Source organism: Dromiciops gliroides, chromosome 1, assembly GCF_019393635.1.
Source record: "Dromiciops gliroides isolate mDroGli1 chromosome 1, mDroGli1.pri, whole genome shotgun sequence".
In the NCBI taxonomy this organism is placed as follows: Eukaryota; Metazoa; Chordata; class Mammalia; order Microbiotheria; family Microbiotheriidae; genus Dromiciops; species Dromiciops gliroides.
This window is the reverse complement of record NC_057861.1, coordinates 496309336-496324488: the sequence shown is the minus strand read 5'-3', so window position 1 is coordinate 496324488 and position 15153 is coordinate 496309336. Positions and strand designations below refer to the sequence as shown.

Here is a 15153-nt window from a genome sequence, read left to right as displayed (position 1 = left end):
AGGTTGCTAGTATTTGGTGTTTTCAAGGTATCTACCCTTCCTGAGCGTAACCTTTTTATTCTTTTTTTTTTTTTTGCTTGTTCCCCCCCACTGCCCCCCGCGGGGCAACGGGGGTAAGTGACTTGCCCAGGTTCACACAGCTAGTAAGTGTCAAGTGTCTGAGGCTAGATTTGAACTCAGGTCTTCCTGAATCCAGGGCCAGTGCTCTATCCACTGCGCCACCTAGCTGCCCTTGTAACCTTTTTATTCTAAAGATTTGTAAGCCCTGTAAGATTATTCTTTCAAAACACACAGAGCCGGGGCAGCTAGGTGGCACAGTGGATAAAGCACAACAAGGTGCTACAGAAATGCTAGGCTTTTTTTTGAAAAGAAAATAAATGTGACTCATGTAACTGGCAAGATGGCAGTGTATTTTCCACATAGTCATCCCATTTAATAATCTCAAAAGATATAAAATGTACATTAAATCTAGAATAATTAAAGCTAATCAACTTTAAGATGAGAAGATAGAAGCTTCAAAAAAGCAAAAGCTTTATGAAATAATACCGGACAGCTGAAGTACTTAGAACACTCATATAACATTCCTCACACTGGTTCATGACACTAGACAAGGGCAATTAACACAAGGAACCTTGAAAGCTTGAGTTTCAAGATCTGCCGCCAAAGTCTCTGACTAGTTTTATCATAACAATTAGTCTGAACTCTGTTTCCTTTAAAGAAGAAAGGGAAAAATAAAGACACATTTATTAAATACCTACTATGTGCCAGGTACTGCACTTAATGAAAATTATGTCATTTTATCCTCACAACAACCTTGTGAGATAGATGCTGTTATTATCCCCATTTTATAGTTGAGACACAGAGAGATTAAGTGACTTACTCAAGGGTGTACAGCTAGTAAGTATCTGAGGTTAGATTTGAACTCAAGTCTTCCCGACTCCAGTTCCATTGATCTATCTATTCACTGTACCACTTAGCTGCCTCTGCCTCATGCGCAAAGTTTCACAAGAGGAAGAAGGAATTGCAGGGATCCCGCCCGCTTATTCAAAGGAAACAGAGTGCAACTCGAGGAGTGGGGTTGTGGTAGCAGCAGAGAGCTAACTAGGAAAGAAATGTCACCACAGGGGATTTAAAACTCTTTTTTGTGGGTGTGTGTATGTGTTATTGATTCCTCTGGTGGTCTGGTGAAACCTGCTCCCTTTTCAGAATGATGTTTCTAAGTGTACAAAATACCTTCAGAATTCAAAGGAAATCAACTATATTGAATTACAGTTACACACACATATGGGGTTCATGAACTTGTATGTGTGTGTATATATATGTATGTATATATATTATATATATATATAATGTGTCTGTGTGTAAGTTCATGAGCCCCAAGTTAAGAATCCTTACTATAACATCTTCTGTACTTCAGAAAAAGTAGAGTAGAAGCCCAACTTGAGTCAGTCCTCTCCCCACTAAGCTTGTTGTTTTAAGGAGGGAGCCAGCTGAACCTACATACCCTCTAACATCAGGAAACTTTCAACCACAAGATAGTGAGAGGCTGAGAATGAGGAGGGAAGGCCTGAGAAAAGGTAGAGGTTATTGAACAAAAAGACTGAAAAACAAAAATTTCAAAAGAGAATAGGTAGGGGGCAGCTAGATAGCATAGTGGATAAAGCACCGGCCCTGGATTCAGGAGTACCTGAGTTCAAATCCGACCTCAGACACTTAACACTTACTAGCTGTGTGACCCTGGGCAAGTCACTTAACCCCAATTGCCTCACAAAAAAAAAAGGTAGGTATAAGTCTAGCTCCTAAGCAAATAAACCCAAAGTGAGACTCATATTGACAAGGAAAAATGAGTAAAAATTCAAACACCATGGAATACTGAAAAAAGCATTTTTCATATTATGAATAATTTGTATCACCTATAAAAACTCTCATATCATATTTCTAGTGAAAAAGAGACTTTTGTGGATTCCCCAGAAAACAATGAACAAGAGTCAAGAAATTTTAGAATGTTTCAAAAAAAGAAATAAAACTAAAAGAAGATATTAGGATAGAAGTGTGATAAGAAATCACAATTCTCACATCAGAATCAATGGAAGGAAACAATAGGTTGTACAACTTAGAACAGACGATGGTGAATTTCTCTAAAGAAACAGAAGTTTTGCAAAAAAGAAAATGGTAGGTCAAGAGAACAAAGAAGGAAGTAGAAGAAATATTTTAGAAGAGAAAGAAAAGATTCTGATGGAACATATGGAGTCTATAGTAGTAAAAGCAAATGCCCTTGAAAATGGTATTCCTAGAGACAACTTAAAGATCATAGATGTCCCAGAAGCACTAATTATTATTATTATTATTATTATTAATAATAATAATTTGCGGGGCAATGAGGGTTAAGTGATTTGCCGAGGATCACATAGCTGGTAAGTGTCAAGTATCTGAGGTCAGATTTGAACTCAGATCCTCCTAGAAGTAAGCAGGAAATTCAACTATTACAAATAAAAGAATAGGAAAAAAGCTAAATAAGTGCAATTATCAGGACAAAGCAATGAAAGAATTCCCTTCACATTTATAAGCCATTAAAAAAAAAGCAAGTGGACTGAGAAGTAAAAGAAAGAATAAGACAGGAATCATCAACGGACAACAAAGGACCTAATGAGCTAATGATTTAAGAAGATCTCAAAACTGTGATGGATTAGATCCTTTGTTCCCCTGTAAGTGAATCAATGTCTTTTGTGGGAGGAAATATACGTTTAGAATTTGCTTGATAGGGAGAGAGAAAGAAAGAAAGCTATCTGAAGATGCACACTCACAGCCAAGGTGTGAAAAAAAAATGGATAATAATTTCTTTTAGTCTCAACAAGAGTGTAAGCTTTGTGAAAGAATAAGAATAAGAATAAGATGGGGAGGGACTTGGAGGGAGAAAATGGAAGGTGGATCTTGCCCTAGAAGGGGAAATGATCAAGTGCCATTAAAGAACATTGAGGGAGGGAGGTGTATGTTTCTGGTATGAGGCAAGGGCATTATATATGCATATACATAGGTATGTATGTACACATACAGGAATACTTATATGTGTATATATAATGATCATATATTATATATAAAACTTCCCCTAGGGGAAATGGAAACACTAGGAAATTACTTTCTCCTAACTACGATTGTATATCCAAGGATTAGTTTTCTCTCAGGATGGGATGTAAAAGTCTCCAACGGTGGTCAGTACACAGGAAGTTAGGGAGGACATAGAACTAGAGATAGCATAACATCATATGAGAAGTAATGGGTGATCATAGTAAAGGTTAGGGGCAGGACCATGTTAAATAAATTGGGATAAAGAATGACTCCCATCAAATAATATTGATTTCTTCATGAGTGATATTGCTTAAGATTGAGGCACAGCAGAAAAATGCCCCCCCACACACAAAAGGAATAAGACACAGGTTAAAGGGTGATCTGGATTATCAAATTTTTAAAAATGGAAAAGAAGAAACTCATAATTGGTTTTCTAGAAGCTCTATCTTTCTGAGGGACAGAGTGAGAATAAAGAAGGAACAAGTGAGAATAAATGGAAATTTGGGAAAATGGAATTTGAGAGAGACTAGAGGCAGATAGAAATAAGGACAACAAAAAGGAAAATTTATAGAAAAGTGACACCAAAAATCATATCCATGAAGTTTGGAAAGAAGAGAGAAGGATGATTTTTGAATTACACACTTTTCTTGGCAAGGAAAGTGAAGGGTCAAAAATGGGGAAGGGGAACAGGAAAAGAAAGAAAGAGAGAAAGAAGGAAAGGAGAAAGGAAAGAAGGAAGAGGAAGAGAGAAAAAGAGAAAGGAAAAAAGAAAGGAAGAAAGGATATCTACATTTTGTCCATATGTGCATATATATATATACATATATACATATATATGAAAGAGAGAGAAAAAGAGAAAATTTTAAAAGAAAAAATGCAAGTTGGACTTGAGCTGGCTTATGTATTATAATTGGTTCTAGAAAAAATACATACACACACACACACTCAAATCCATCCCAGGATAAAAGTCATAATCTTAGTCACAAGATAATGTAATTTATCAAATAATAAAAGGCTTACTTTTCAATAGCAACCTCTTCACCTCAATCAATGGATTCTCCTGAGTGCTGAAAAGGATGTCTTTATCTCAGGCTTCCTCTCTGTAATATGTCTCACTGAGTGAATACCTTTATTTCATCTGTCACTCATATTTATTTTGGATTTGGTGACAGGGGATATTTGGGATTGATTCAGTGACAGCAATAGACCAACCCCATTTTGAGAAATTTGCAACATGCAGCGTGAGATGGTCAGACACTTACAGGGCATTGACTCAATGCCACACGAGCTGCACTAGAATTTTTGGCAAGTGCTGCTGGTATCACAACTGGGATCAGGAGCAAATAGTTCTTCTTTGACAGGCACAAGTGACTTGGAGCATGCTTAGTATAGGACTCACTGGGACTCTAGGCTATCCTCATCCAGAAAACTACACAATGTACCGTGTTCGACACAGCTCACATATTTTGAGATTGTGTTACTACGGTGGCTAACAGAACTCTTTTTGATCTTACCCCCCCCCCCACCTTTTTCTCTTTTCTTTTAAAAATAGCTTTGTTAGTTACAACAGCAAAACTGTAAATTCTGCAACTGACACACACATGCAACTAAATTTGATATGGATGCAGCCTCTGTGATATTTGCAAATCTATTCACTTTCCTTCAGAACAAAAGAAGAGAAATCTCAACCGTGCTTCTAAAATGTCACAATAAAAGTGTTTCAGGCAGCAAATGAAGTAAATGATGAAACCCTGGGCTTAAAATTCAGGTCTAGCTGATTTATGCTCAATTAGCTATGAAAAATGAAAAAACAGATAGAAAACTAGGATCATTTGTAACTTACATTTGTATAGCACTTTATGCCTAGAAAACATTTTGCACGTGCTATCTCATTTCATGCTTAAAGTAATACTCTGAGATCTTGCATATGAAGAAGTTTTGAGGCTCAGGGAATTGCCCGTGATCACATAGCTAGTTAGTGTGGGAGCTGGGCTTGGAATCAGGTCCTGGGACTCTCAGTCTAGTGTTCTTTTGATATATCAGAGGCTGTAAAGGACCATATTTCTGAATGTCCCAACCTCATGCTCACACTCACTTTTTTAACTTACCTTTTCCATCTTGTTATTTAAATCACTTCCCATAAGGCATTTAAAATGTTTCCAGATGAGAAATGTAGTGTTAAAGAGGGAAAAAAAAAGCAACTAATTTTTGCACATATTTTATGGGTCATATTCCCAAGGGTTTATGTCAGTGACCTGGTATATTCTGAGAGTCATCTTTGACTCCTGTCCTTGCTCTACTTAGTATTCTATATTCCTTTAACCCTGACAGTTTTTCCTTCAAGATAATTTCTTCTATCTATTTCTTATTTTCCATTTGAAACATCACTAACAGTCTAGGTCAGGGATTCCTAACTCTTTAATTCATGTCATAGATTCCTTGGCAGATGGGTGAGACCTATGGACCCCTTCACAAAATAATTCTTTAAAGTAATTGAAGGAGATGCTAAATTTCAGTTAGAGGTTAGTTAAGATGTATTTTTTTTCCTCACCCAAGATCACAGACCCCATGAAGTCTATTTATAGGGTCTTTGAACCTGAAATTAAAAACCCAATGTTTCTATCCTCTCCCTTTGGGATTGTTTCAAAAGTCTCACCTGAAAACTCTGATGTATAAACTATACACAGAACTGTGAGGGAGTATGGTATATTTGAAAAGAGCATGAAACTGGGATCAAGAGACTTAGATTTGGGTCCCAATTCCCACATTAACTAGATGAGAGGCATGGAAATCTCTTAACCTCTCTGACACTCAGTTTCCTCATTTATTATTTGTGATAATACTTATAATACCTCCCTCACAGGATTATTGTGAGGAAAGGGCTTGTAAGCCTTAAAGTCTATGCAAATGTGAGTTACTATTATTAAAAATATTTAAGAATATTATCTAATTACTGCTTGTTTGGTGATCAAGGGTTACAAATAAGCAATTAAAAGAAGATGATTTAAAATTGAAAATAATTACTGGAAAAAATTTAAAATGAAAAAATATGAATAAAAAGATACCACCTGGAACTCACCCAGTTTGCAAAAATAAATAAAAGACTCAATAGTGGCAGCATGATGGAGAAATAGTTATACACATTCATTGCTGGAGGTATTTCAAGTCATTGGAAACAAGTTTCAGAGAAATTACTTTTGTGTTCTTCAAAATTAATAAAAACTATACCTCTGATAAATAATCCCACTATTTGGAATACATAATGAAAATATTATCAAAACATTTATTCAATTAATTTTTTTTTTGCAGGGAAGTGAGGTTTAAGTGACTTGCCCAGGGTCACACAGCTAGTAAGTGTCAAGTGTCTGAGGCCACATTTGAACTCAGGTCCTCCTGTATCCAGGGCTGGTGCTTTTATCCACTGTGCCACCTGGCTGCCCCCCCCCCTATTCAATTCACTTTTATTTTATTTCCATGATCTGTCTTCTCTTCTTCCCCCTCCCATTTATTCCCATTCCCATTGAAAAAAAGAAGAAAAAACTGTTAAAAATATATATCATCAAGGAAAAAAATCCCCACATTGGCCATATTAAAAAAAAATCTCTTTTTTTGGTTTGTTTTTGTTTTTGATTTTTTTTGCAGGGCAATGAGGGTTAAGTGACTTGCCCAGGGTCACACAGCTAGTAAGTGTCAAGTGTTTGAGGTCAGATTTGAACTCAGGTCCTCCTGAATCCAGGGCCGGTGCTTTATCCACTGTGCCACCTAGCTGCCCCCCCCAAAAAACATATCTCAAGCTGCATCTGAGTATTTATTTCATCTCTCACTGGGGAGGTGGGCAGTGTGTTTTATCATGAGTTCTCTGGAGTTGTGGTTGGTCAAAGTTTCTAAGTCTTTCAAAATTGTTACTCTTTACAATATTTTTTCTCCTGATTCTGTTCACTCTGCTCAGCATAGTTCCTACAAGTCTTACCATGTTTCTATGAAACCATCACCTTGCTTATTTTTTTAACTATCAAAGCACTATTCTAAAACAGTTAATGATCTATACAAGGATATTGGCAGGTGACATTTATAACATGGAAAAATTAGAAGTCAGCAGTAGAAAAATGGTAAAAAACAACAACAACAACAAAAAAACACACAAAGCCCCCCCAAAACCCAGCAGTATGTCACAGTGTAGTACATTTAAAATGATAAATATGAAAGTTAGGAATAATATGGCAAGACATACAAAGTACTATAATGCAAAGTACAGAAAGTAGAACTATACAAACAGTATAAAAATAATAATACTAACTGTCATTTGTATAGCACTTTATGGTTTGCATAGATAATCTCATTTGAACTTCATAACAACCCTGAGGATAGATATTATTATCCCCACTTTTCAGATGAGGAAACTAAGTCTCAGAAAGGTTAAGTGATTTGCTCATAGTCACAGATCTAGTAAGCACTACAAGTGAGGTTCAAATACAAGTTTTCCAGAGTTCAAGGATAACACTTTTAAAAAGGAAAAATACTTATATATATTTCTGGGAGGGATGAACAAAAGAGAAAGGGGGGAAGAGAGAGAGAGAGAGATAGAAAGAGAGAGCGGAGGGAGGGAGAGAGATTGAGAGAGTGAGAGAGAGGAGTCACAGAAGCAATAATCCTCTCTAGTTAGCTTTATGTTGGAATCAACTTTTTATATAAGTAGCTCAAAGTGTATAATTGTAATTTATTGATTTTTAAAATGTTTCCAATAAATTACTCAACAAGTTAATGCTGTTTTTCTAGTTTCATACATTGTTTCTTTTGTTCAAAAATTCATCAGGTTTTTCTACCCATTTAAATTCCTACTCATTTGATAGCAAATGCCTCTCCAAATGAGTGACTCTTTGGTAAATCAGCATTCAACAAAGAGAGAGAAAAGGATACAAGACCCAAACAAGAGGCATGTATCCAATTTAGATTCATTGAAGGATATCAATACCTATATTGATATAGATATCCTTCAGTGAATCTCATTTAGAGACATTTATTTGTATGTATGCATATGCACACACACACAGAGCTACAGTCTTCCTGAAGGTTAGAAGTAGGCTCCAAATCTCCAAGTCTATAAGCAGTACAATACATGTAGTTTGGTTGAGTGGTAGGTAGCAGCTCACAAAAATGGCTTCCCAACTTTTTTTCTTTAATACGAGAGGTCCCTAGAATATGGTTTGGGTTAAAGATCTATTTTGACTCCCTTTTTTCCCTATTTGAATCCCTCCTCACCCCTATATAATTTAGTACTAATCACACACCATCACATTATAGTAGCAAATAACTTGCTTAAAATAGGAATGCAGAAGAAAATAATCAGAAAAATACAGTAAAACTGTATACTCTATAGGATACCATTTCTCAGCTGTGACCCAGTTGACATAAATTCTGCCCTATTTTATTTGTGCTGCTTTAGTAGAATGAAAACCTTGGAAAATTTTCTTACTCTTTTCTATAAGAGGATATTCCTTCTAAACTGAGTGAGTAGCAGGAGAAGATTGGATTAGAAGAGAGGCAAATGGCTTTGGTAGAAAGAATCAAATGTTAGAGAATGAAAACATCATATATGGGGGAGAAAACAAAACAGGTTCTACACTAGGAAAATAAAAATATAATTAAGCATGATAGTCTAAAGGGGAGGAGACTAAATGTGTTTTCATCGCTCATACAACTTTAAAAAAATTAAAATTAATGTGGCTCATCAACAAAAGAGACAAAAGCCTTTGAACAGGCAAAAGGAAGCACTGATCATTGAACTGACGTTTAACATCATGGGTGTAAAACCACAGCAAGACGTACCATCAGCAGGGGTCTTTTGCACTTGGAGAAGTGGAATGCATGTTGCTGAATTCTGTAAGTCGGTATTAGTACAGAGACTTGGCAAACACCTTATCCAATGTTTAGCATAACTAAACATAAACAGGGTGTCACATTGCTTAGGAAACATGTGCTATGTACCATGCACGTACTCATAAATAATTTAGAGATCTAGGCAATCTCCTATGAATATAAATACATAATAGTGTTTCTAAAGTCTAACTTCCTACCCCTACCCCTTTTCTTATTTTTCCCATTTTCCCTATTTTCCTCTTCTGCTTATCACTATAGCTATTGAAGAGACTATGTTCATTATAAAACCTGAACAGGAAAGCAGAAGATGCAATGTAATAAAATCATGGTTCCTAAATAATATGGATGGGGTATAAATGTGTCCAGTGGTTTGAGAATATTAGCAAGGAATTGTGGTCATGGAACTTCTGCTATGTCTTAATTTTAGGGTTTAGCAGATGTATTTCAAATAATCCCTTCCTTTTCATTCCTTTTCTTTCCTTTCCCTTCCCTTCAATATTTATATTTTAAAATGCATTTTAAAAATATTACCAAATCTAACTGGCTCATAAAAAATGTGTGGAGAGGACTTCTAGCTAAGATAGTAATATGAAACAATCCCAACCCAGATATCCTGGGAACAAATGGAATTCAATTATTCAAAGAGAAACAACAACAATGACAAAATAGAACAAATTAAAAAAAAACTAAAAGAAAACAGAAGTGAGATATTTACTGTAAAAAAAATTAACAAGGAGAGAGAATTTAAGAAGCATTGGACTTTCTAAAAACCACGAGAAAACGAAAAACTTGGATACTATATTTTGAGAAATTATAAAAGAAGTATGTAGCTTAAATGCATACAGGAAAAATTATAACATGCTCACTATATGCCAAGCACTGGAGATACAAATAGAAAAGAAAAAGTCCCTAATTTCTCTTTGCAAAAGTTGGAGGAGGCAAAGAGAGGAAATATTTTAATAGAATATGATGAAGTAAAACATCATAAACATGAATGTGAATGGGATAAACTCACTCATTAAATAAAGGAGGGTGGCAGAATGGATTGGAAAGCAGAATACCAAAATATATTGTGTGTAAGGAACACAATTGAAATATAAACATTTACATAAACTTATAATGAAAGACTAAAATAAAATCCCTCAGGCAAATAAAATAATGGGGTTGCAAATCATGAGCTCAAATAACAGTGAAATTAGACATGATTAAATGAGATAAGCAGGAAAATTACAGTACGTTTAAAAGCACCACAGATAACAAAATAATGTCACTGCTAAATATGTGAATCAAATGTCACAGAATTTAAAACCTTAATGAAAAGCTAGTTGAATTGCAGAGAAAAATAGTAAGGAAAAAAGATTTTTGAAGATCTTAGTATATTCTTTGTGTGTGTGTGTGTGTATGTGTTTGTGTGCACGCCGGGCAATGTGGGTTAAGTGACTTGGCCAAGGTCATACAGCTAGTAAATGTCATGTCTGAGGTCAAATTTGAACTCAGGTTCTCCTGAATCCAGGGTCGGTGCTTTATTCACTGTGCCATCTAGCTGCCCCCTGCGTATTCTTTTTAAACTTAGCAAAACCATGTGAACAATTTATACAGTGACTCTAATAATAATGTACGGGGAAGTAACTTTGAAAGACCTCAGAATTCTGACCAAAACAATGACAAATCATTATTTTAAAAGACTAATAATGGGGGGCAACTAGGTGGCACAGTGGATAGAGCACTGGCCCTGGATTCAGGAGGAACTGAGTTCAAATCCAGCCTCAGACACTTAACACTTAGTAGTTTTGTGACTCTGGACAAGTCACTTAACCCCAATTGCCTCACCAAAAAAATAAAAGACTAATAATGAAACAAATCCCTTCACTTCTTGTTAGAACAATGATAAACTGGAGCAGTAGTTGGTTGTCAAAGTGTGGTGTGATGAGCTCTTGGAGATCCCTGAGATCCTTTCAGGGAGATATCAAATTCAAAACCATTCTCACAATAATAAAGGCATTATTTACTTGTTAAAATACTTTAATACCATTTTCCAAGTAGATATCTGCATGATGTCAGATTTTTTGAAATAAACTTCAAAATGACAGTAATAGATTTAATGTAGAAGCAGACTAAAAATCTAGCTTCTTCTGTTAAGCCAGACATTAAGGAGATTTGCAAAAATATGTAAAACAATGTTTCTCTTCTCATTAATTTTTATGTATTTGAAAATAGTTTTTTAATTAAAATATGTTTTATGTTAACATATAATAGGTTTATTAGTTCTTTTTAAATGAATTGATCATTTAAAATTATCAGTTCTAATTTTAATATGGTAAATATTGATAGCTATAGTCCACAAAAACCAAAAATTCTCTGGGGTCCTCATTAATTTTTAACAAAATAAAGGAGTCCTGAGACCAGAAAGTTTGAGAAACACTATATGAGCATCATAGAATAAAGCATGCATTCTCAGACATGGCTAATTTGCTTTGTATGACTATATGCAATTGTTATGAAGGAGTACTTCAGCTTGGTATGGCATAGGAATATGCATTATAGGTAGTGAATGACATGGGGAAAATAAGCATCATTAAAACATGTTTTAATGCATAGAAGAAAAATAAACAAATAGACCACAAATAGACAAATTGTGTTACTATTTTATTAAATATTGATTTTAAAAATTGTATGTAACAAGTTAAGTTTCTTAAACCACTTTCATGTTTTCCTTTGTACCTTGAACTATTTGTATTTATTACTGATTGTTAACTTCACAATAAAATAGAAAAAAATTTAGTAAACTTCATCAGAATTCTTGAAATGCTAAACTGACATTCTGACTGAGCTAATGTTTCCTTGTTTGTTTTAGCTGCTTCACTTATCCTGTGAATAGGAAAGGATTAGTAGTGATTCTCAATAGCTTTGAATGTAATGGAATAATTTCAAGTATGAGCAATGTCCTTTGAATAAATCCTCCTTTCTATGGAGGAATGGCTAGGTCAAGGCAAGAATAACAGATATTTGTTGATATTTGCCAGAGTGAAGTATTGGCCAGGATGATTAAATTCTTACATGTACTCCTGTTTTCTCCAGTGAACCCGTTTGTTTTGATGCCTCTCCATAGTGCTATTATTTTCATTGGAAACACACGACTCAAACTAAGCTCAGATAAAGCTGGGGCAATTTCTTGGTTTTAAAAATAGAAGACAGTCTTACATCTCCAGAACAAATAGAAACAATCTAATCAAGATATATAAATTTATTTGAACATTTGAAATGAAATTTCTCCCATATCCATGTTGTATGGAGGATCTGGTAGTGCTCAGGGAATGAAGAGAAAGAAATCTATATATTTTTTCCACTGATCATTCTACTGAAATAGATTCTGTTTGCAAACTTCTTAAAGAACTGTTTGCACATTTATTCTTAGACCCAAGAAAATTCACACATCTTTCAGTCACACAAGATAATGAGTGATGGAGATAATATTAATAGCTTATCTCCATGTACTACAGTCAACATCTATTTACAAAATCTTTTAGGAAAAATAAAAATGATTTGTGTTGCCTCACCTGACCTGGCCCAGGTTTGTATATGCTTCTAATGAATAGTGAGATGGCCAAAAAGGAGGTAAATTAGAAGCACAGGATTATAGATTTATAAATTTTTTTGTACAATTTTTCCCCCTTTTCTCTTTTTCATGATCACTGTTTCCCTCCATCCTATTCCCTTCCCCATTATATTTATTCTATTATCCATCTTCTTTCACCTTATTCCTCTTCAAAAGAGATTTGCTTCTGTCTGTCCCCTCCCCCAATTTGCCCTCCCTTCTTTTGCCCCTCTCTCTATCCCCTTCCCCATCTATTTTCCTGCAGGGTTAGATAGATTACTCCACCCAATTGAGTGTGTATGTCATTCCCTCCTTGAGCCAATTCTGATGAGTGTTAGGCTCATTTACTGCCCAGATTAAATAGATTACTCCACCCAATTGTGTGTGTGTGTGTGTGTGTGTGTGTGTGAATCCCTCCTTGAGGCAATTCTGATAAGTTTAAGGTCTTTGAGCCTATTCATATGAGTGTAAAATTCATTTACTGCCCTGCTCCTCTCCCATCTCTTCCCCCCGCTGCATAAGCCTTTTCCTATTTGTTTTATGTAGGACTTCACCTCTGCCCTTCCCCCTCTGCCAGTGCATTCCCCTCACCCCTCAATTTAACCCTAAAGATGTCATCAAGGGGCAGCTAGGTGACACAGTGGACAAAGCATCCACCCTGGACCCAGGGGGATCCCAGCCAAAACCTGGCCTTAGACATTAAGACAGTCACCCACTGCATGACTTCAGGTATTTCTTCCAGCTCTAATTTTTTATGGTTTTCTAGCGTCTTGTATTTGAAAGTCAAATTTGCCATTCAGTTCAGGTCTTTTCATCACAAATACCTGAAAGTCCTCTTTTTCATTGAAGTTCCATTTTTTGCCTCTGAAAGATTACGATCAGTTTGGCTGGATACGTGATTCTTGGTTGTAATCCCAATTCCTTTGCTCTCTGGAATATCATATTCCATGCCCTCTGGTCCTTTAATGTAGAAGTTGCTACATCTTGTGCTATCCTGACTGGGGCTCCACAGTACTTGAATTCTTTCTTTTGGGCAGCTTGCAAAATTTTCTCCTTGACCTTGGATCTCTGGAATTTGGCTAGAATATTCCTAGGAGTTTTCCTTTTGGGATCTCTTTCAGGAGGTGATCGGTGGATTCTTTCAATTTCTATTTTACCTTCTGCTTCTAGAATATCAGGTTCTTCACTCACCCGGCCTGTTCGCTGATTTATAGATGACCCCAGACCAACTTGCTAATCAACCACCTTTGTGTGTTGTGGTTGTCATCTCCGACAAGCCTGTGCCTCTCCCCCACCTGGGACACTGCCACTCAAGCCTGCCTCCTGGTTCCCAGCAGGGGTGAAAACCCAAGTTCTACCTCAGCACCAGCATAGACCCCTGTAATCTCCCTCCTGCCAAGGTCTTATCCCTCTCACCAGACTGTGAGCTTAGTTCCAAACAACACGGGCACTGCAGCTGATTCAGAGGCTCTGGGGGTCTCTTTCTCTGGCGAGGCCTTCCTGGAACTGGATCTGTGTCAGGGTGACTGTGGGGTTCGGCTCCACTCCTGTCTCAGCACAGCAGCTCCCTCCTTCTGACCTTCCAAGCTGTCCTTGGTTGGAAGATGATTTCAGCACATTATTCTGTGGGTTTTGCTGCTCCAGGAATTGTCCTATGGCATTATTTGGATGTTTTTTGTAGTGATTGTGTCATGAGTTTGAGATGTCACTGACTTTCCTCCTCCATCTTGACTCTGCCCCGGAAGTCGCAAATAATTCTTTATAACTGACAGCAGTTCCAGGAAGCCAAGAACAGCAAGAAATTCAGATTATAGATTTATAATATGAATAGCTCTCCTTTATATAGTGCTTTAAAGTGTTTGAAGCACTTTACATGTTATCTCATTTGATTGGTACAACAGCCCTATGTGGTGAGTCCTATAATTATCTCCATTTTGCAGATAATGTACAACTGTGGTTGAAAGAGGGTAGTAAATATGTGAGGTAAGATTCAAAGTCAGGTTTTTAGACTCTGATTTCAATATTTATTCATTATACCACTGAGCTTCTTCCTTCACTCTGACTGCTACCTTTCCTAGTTTCCTTTGAATCAATTAAAATCCTACCATCTACAGGAAGCCTTCTCCAACCCCTCTTAATTTCAGTGCCTTCACTCAGTTACTTATTTCTTATTTATCCTGCATATAACTTGCTTTGTACTGGGTGGGCCAGAAGTCACAATGGTTTTTTGTTTGTTTGTTTTTTATTGTTGTTTTTTGCTGGGCAATGAGAGTTAAAAGTGACTTGCCCAGCGTCACACAGCTAGTAAATGTCAAATGTTTGAGGCCAGATTTGAACTCAGGTCCTCTTGAATCCAGGGCCAGTGCTTTATCCACTGTGCCACCTAGCTGTCCCCAGTCACAATGTTTTAATAACTTTTTAAAAATTATTTTTTCTGTATTTTTCACCATTTACAAAATTTAATTTTTCCCATGTAAATAGACTCATTTTCTATATATCATATATGATGCTATGGTATTATAAATTAAAAACAAAAAATCAAGATGTTATTAAATATTTTTTCTTATTTATTTAGAATTTTATTTTCCCCAAATTACATGTAAAAACAAATTTTG

General features: G+C 36.1%; 1 long non-coding RNA gene across 1 annotated transcript in view; it reads right to left on the bottom strand.

Moving 5' to 3' along the window:
* LOC122735710 overlaps window positions 1–4173 on the bottom strand; it is a 43846-nt gene extending 39673 nt beyond the window's left edge. Inside the window, exon 1 of the long non-coding RNA XR_006354144.1 lies at window positions 4087–4173. This is a non-coding gene — a long non-coding RNA (uncharacterized LOC122735710). The remainder of the gene's footprint in view (window positions 1–4086) is intronic.
* Between the last annotated feature and the right edge of the window lie 10980 nt (window positions 4174–15153).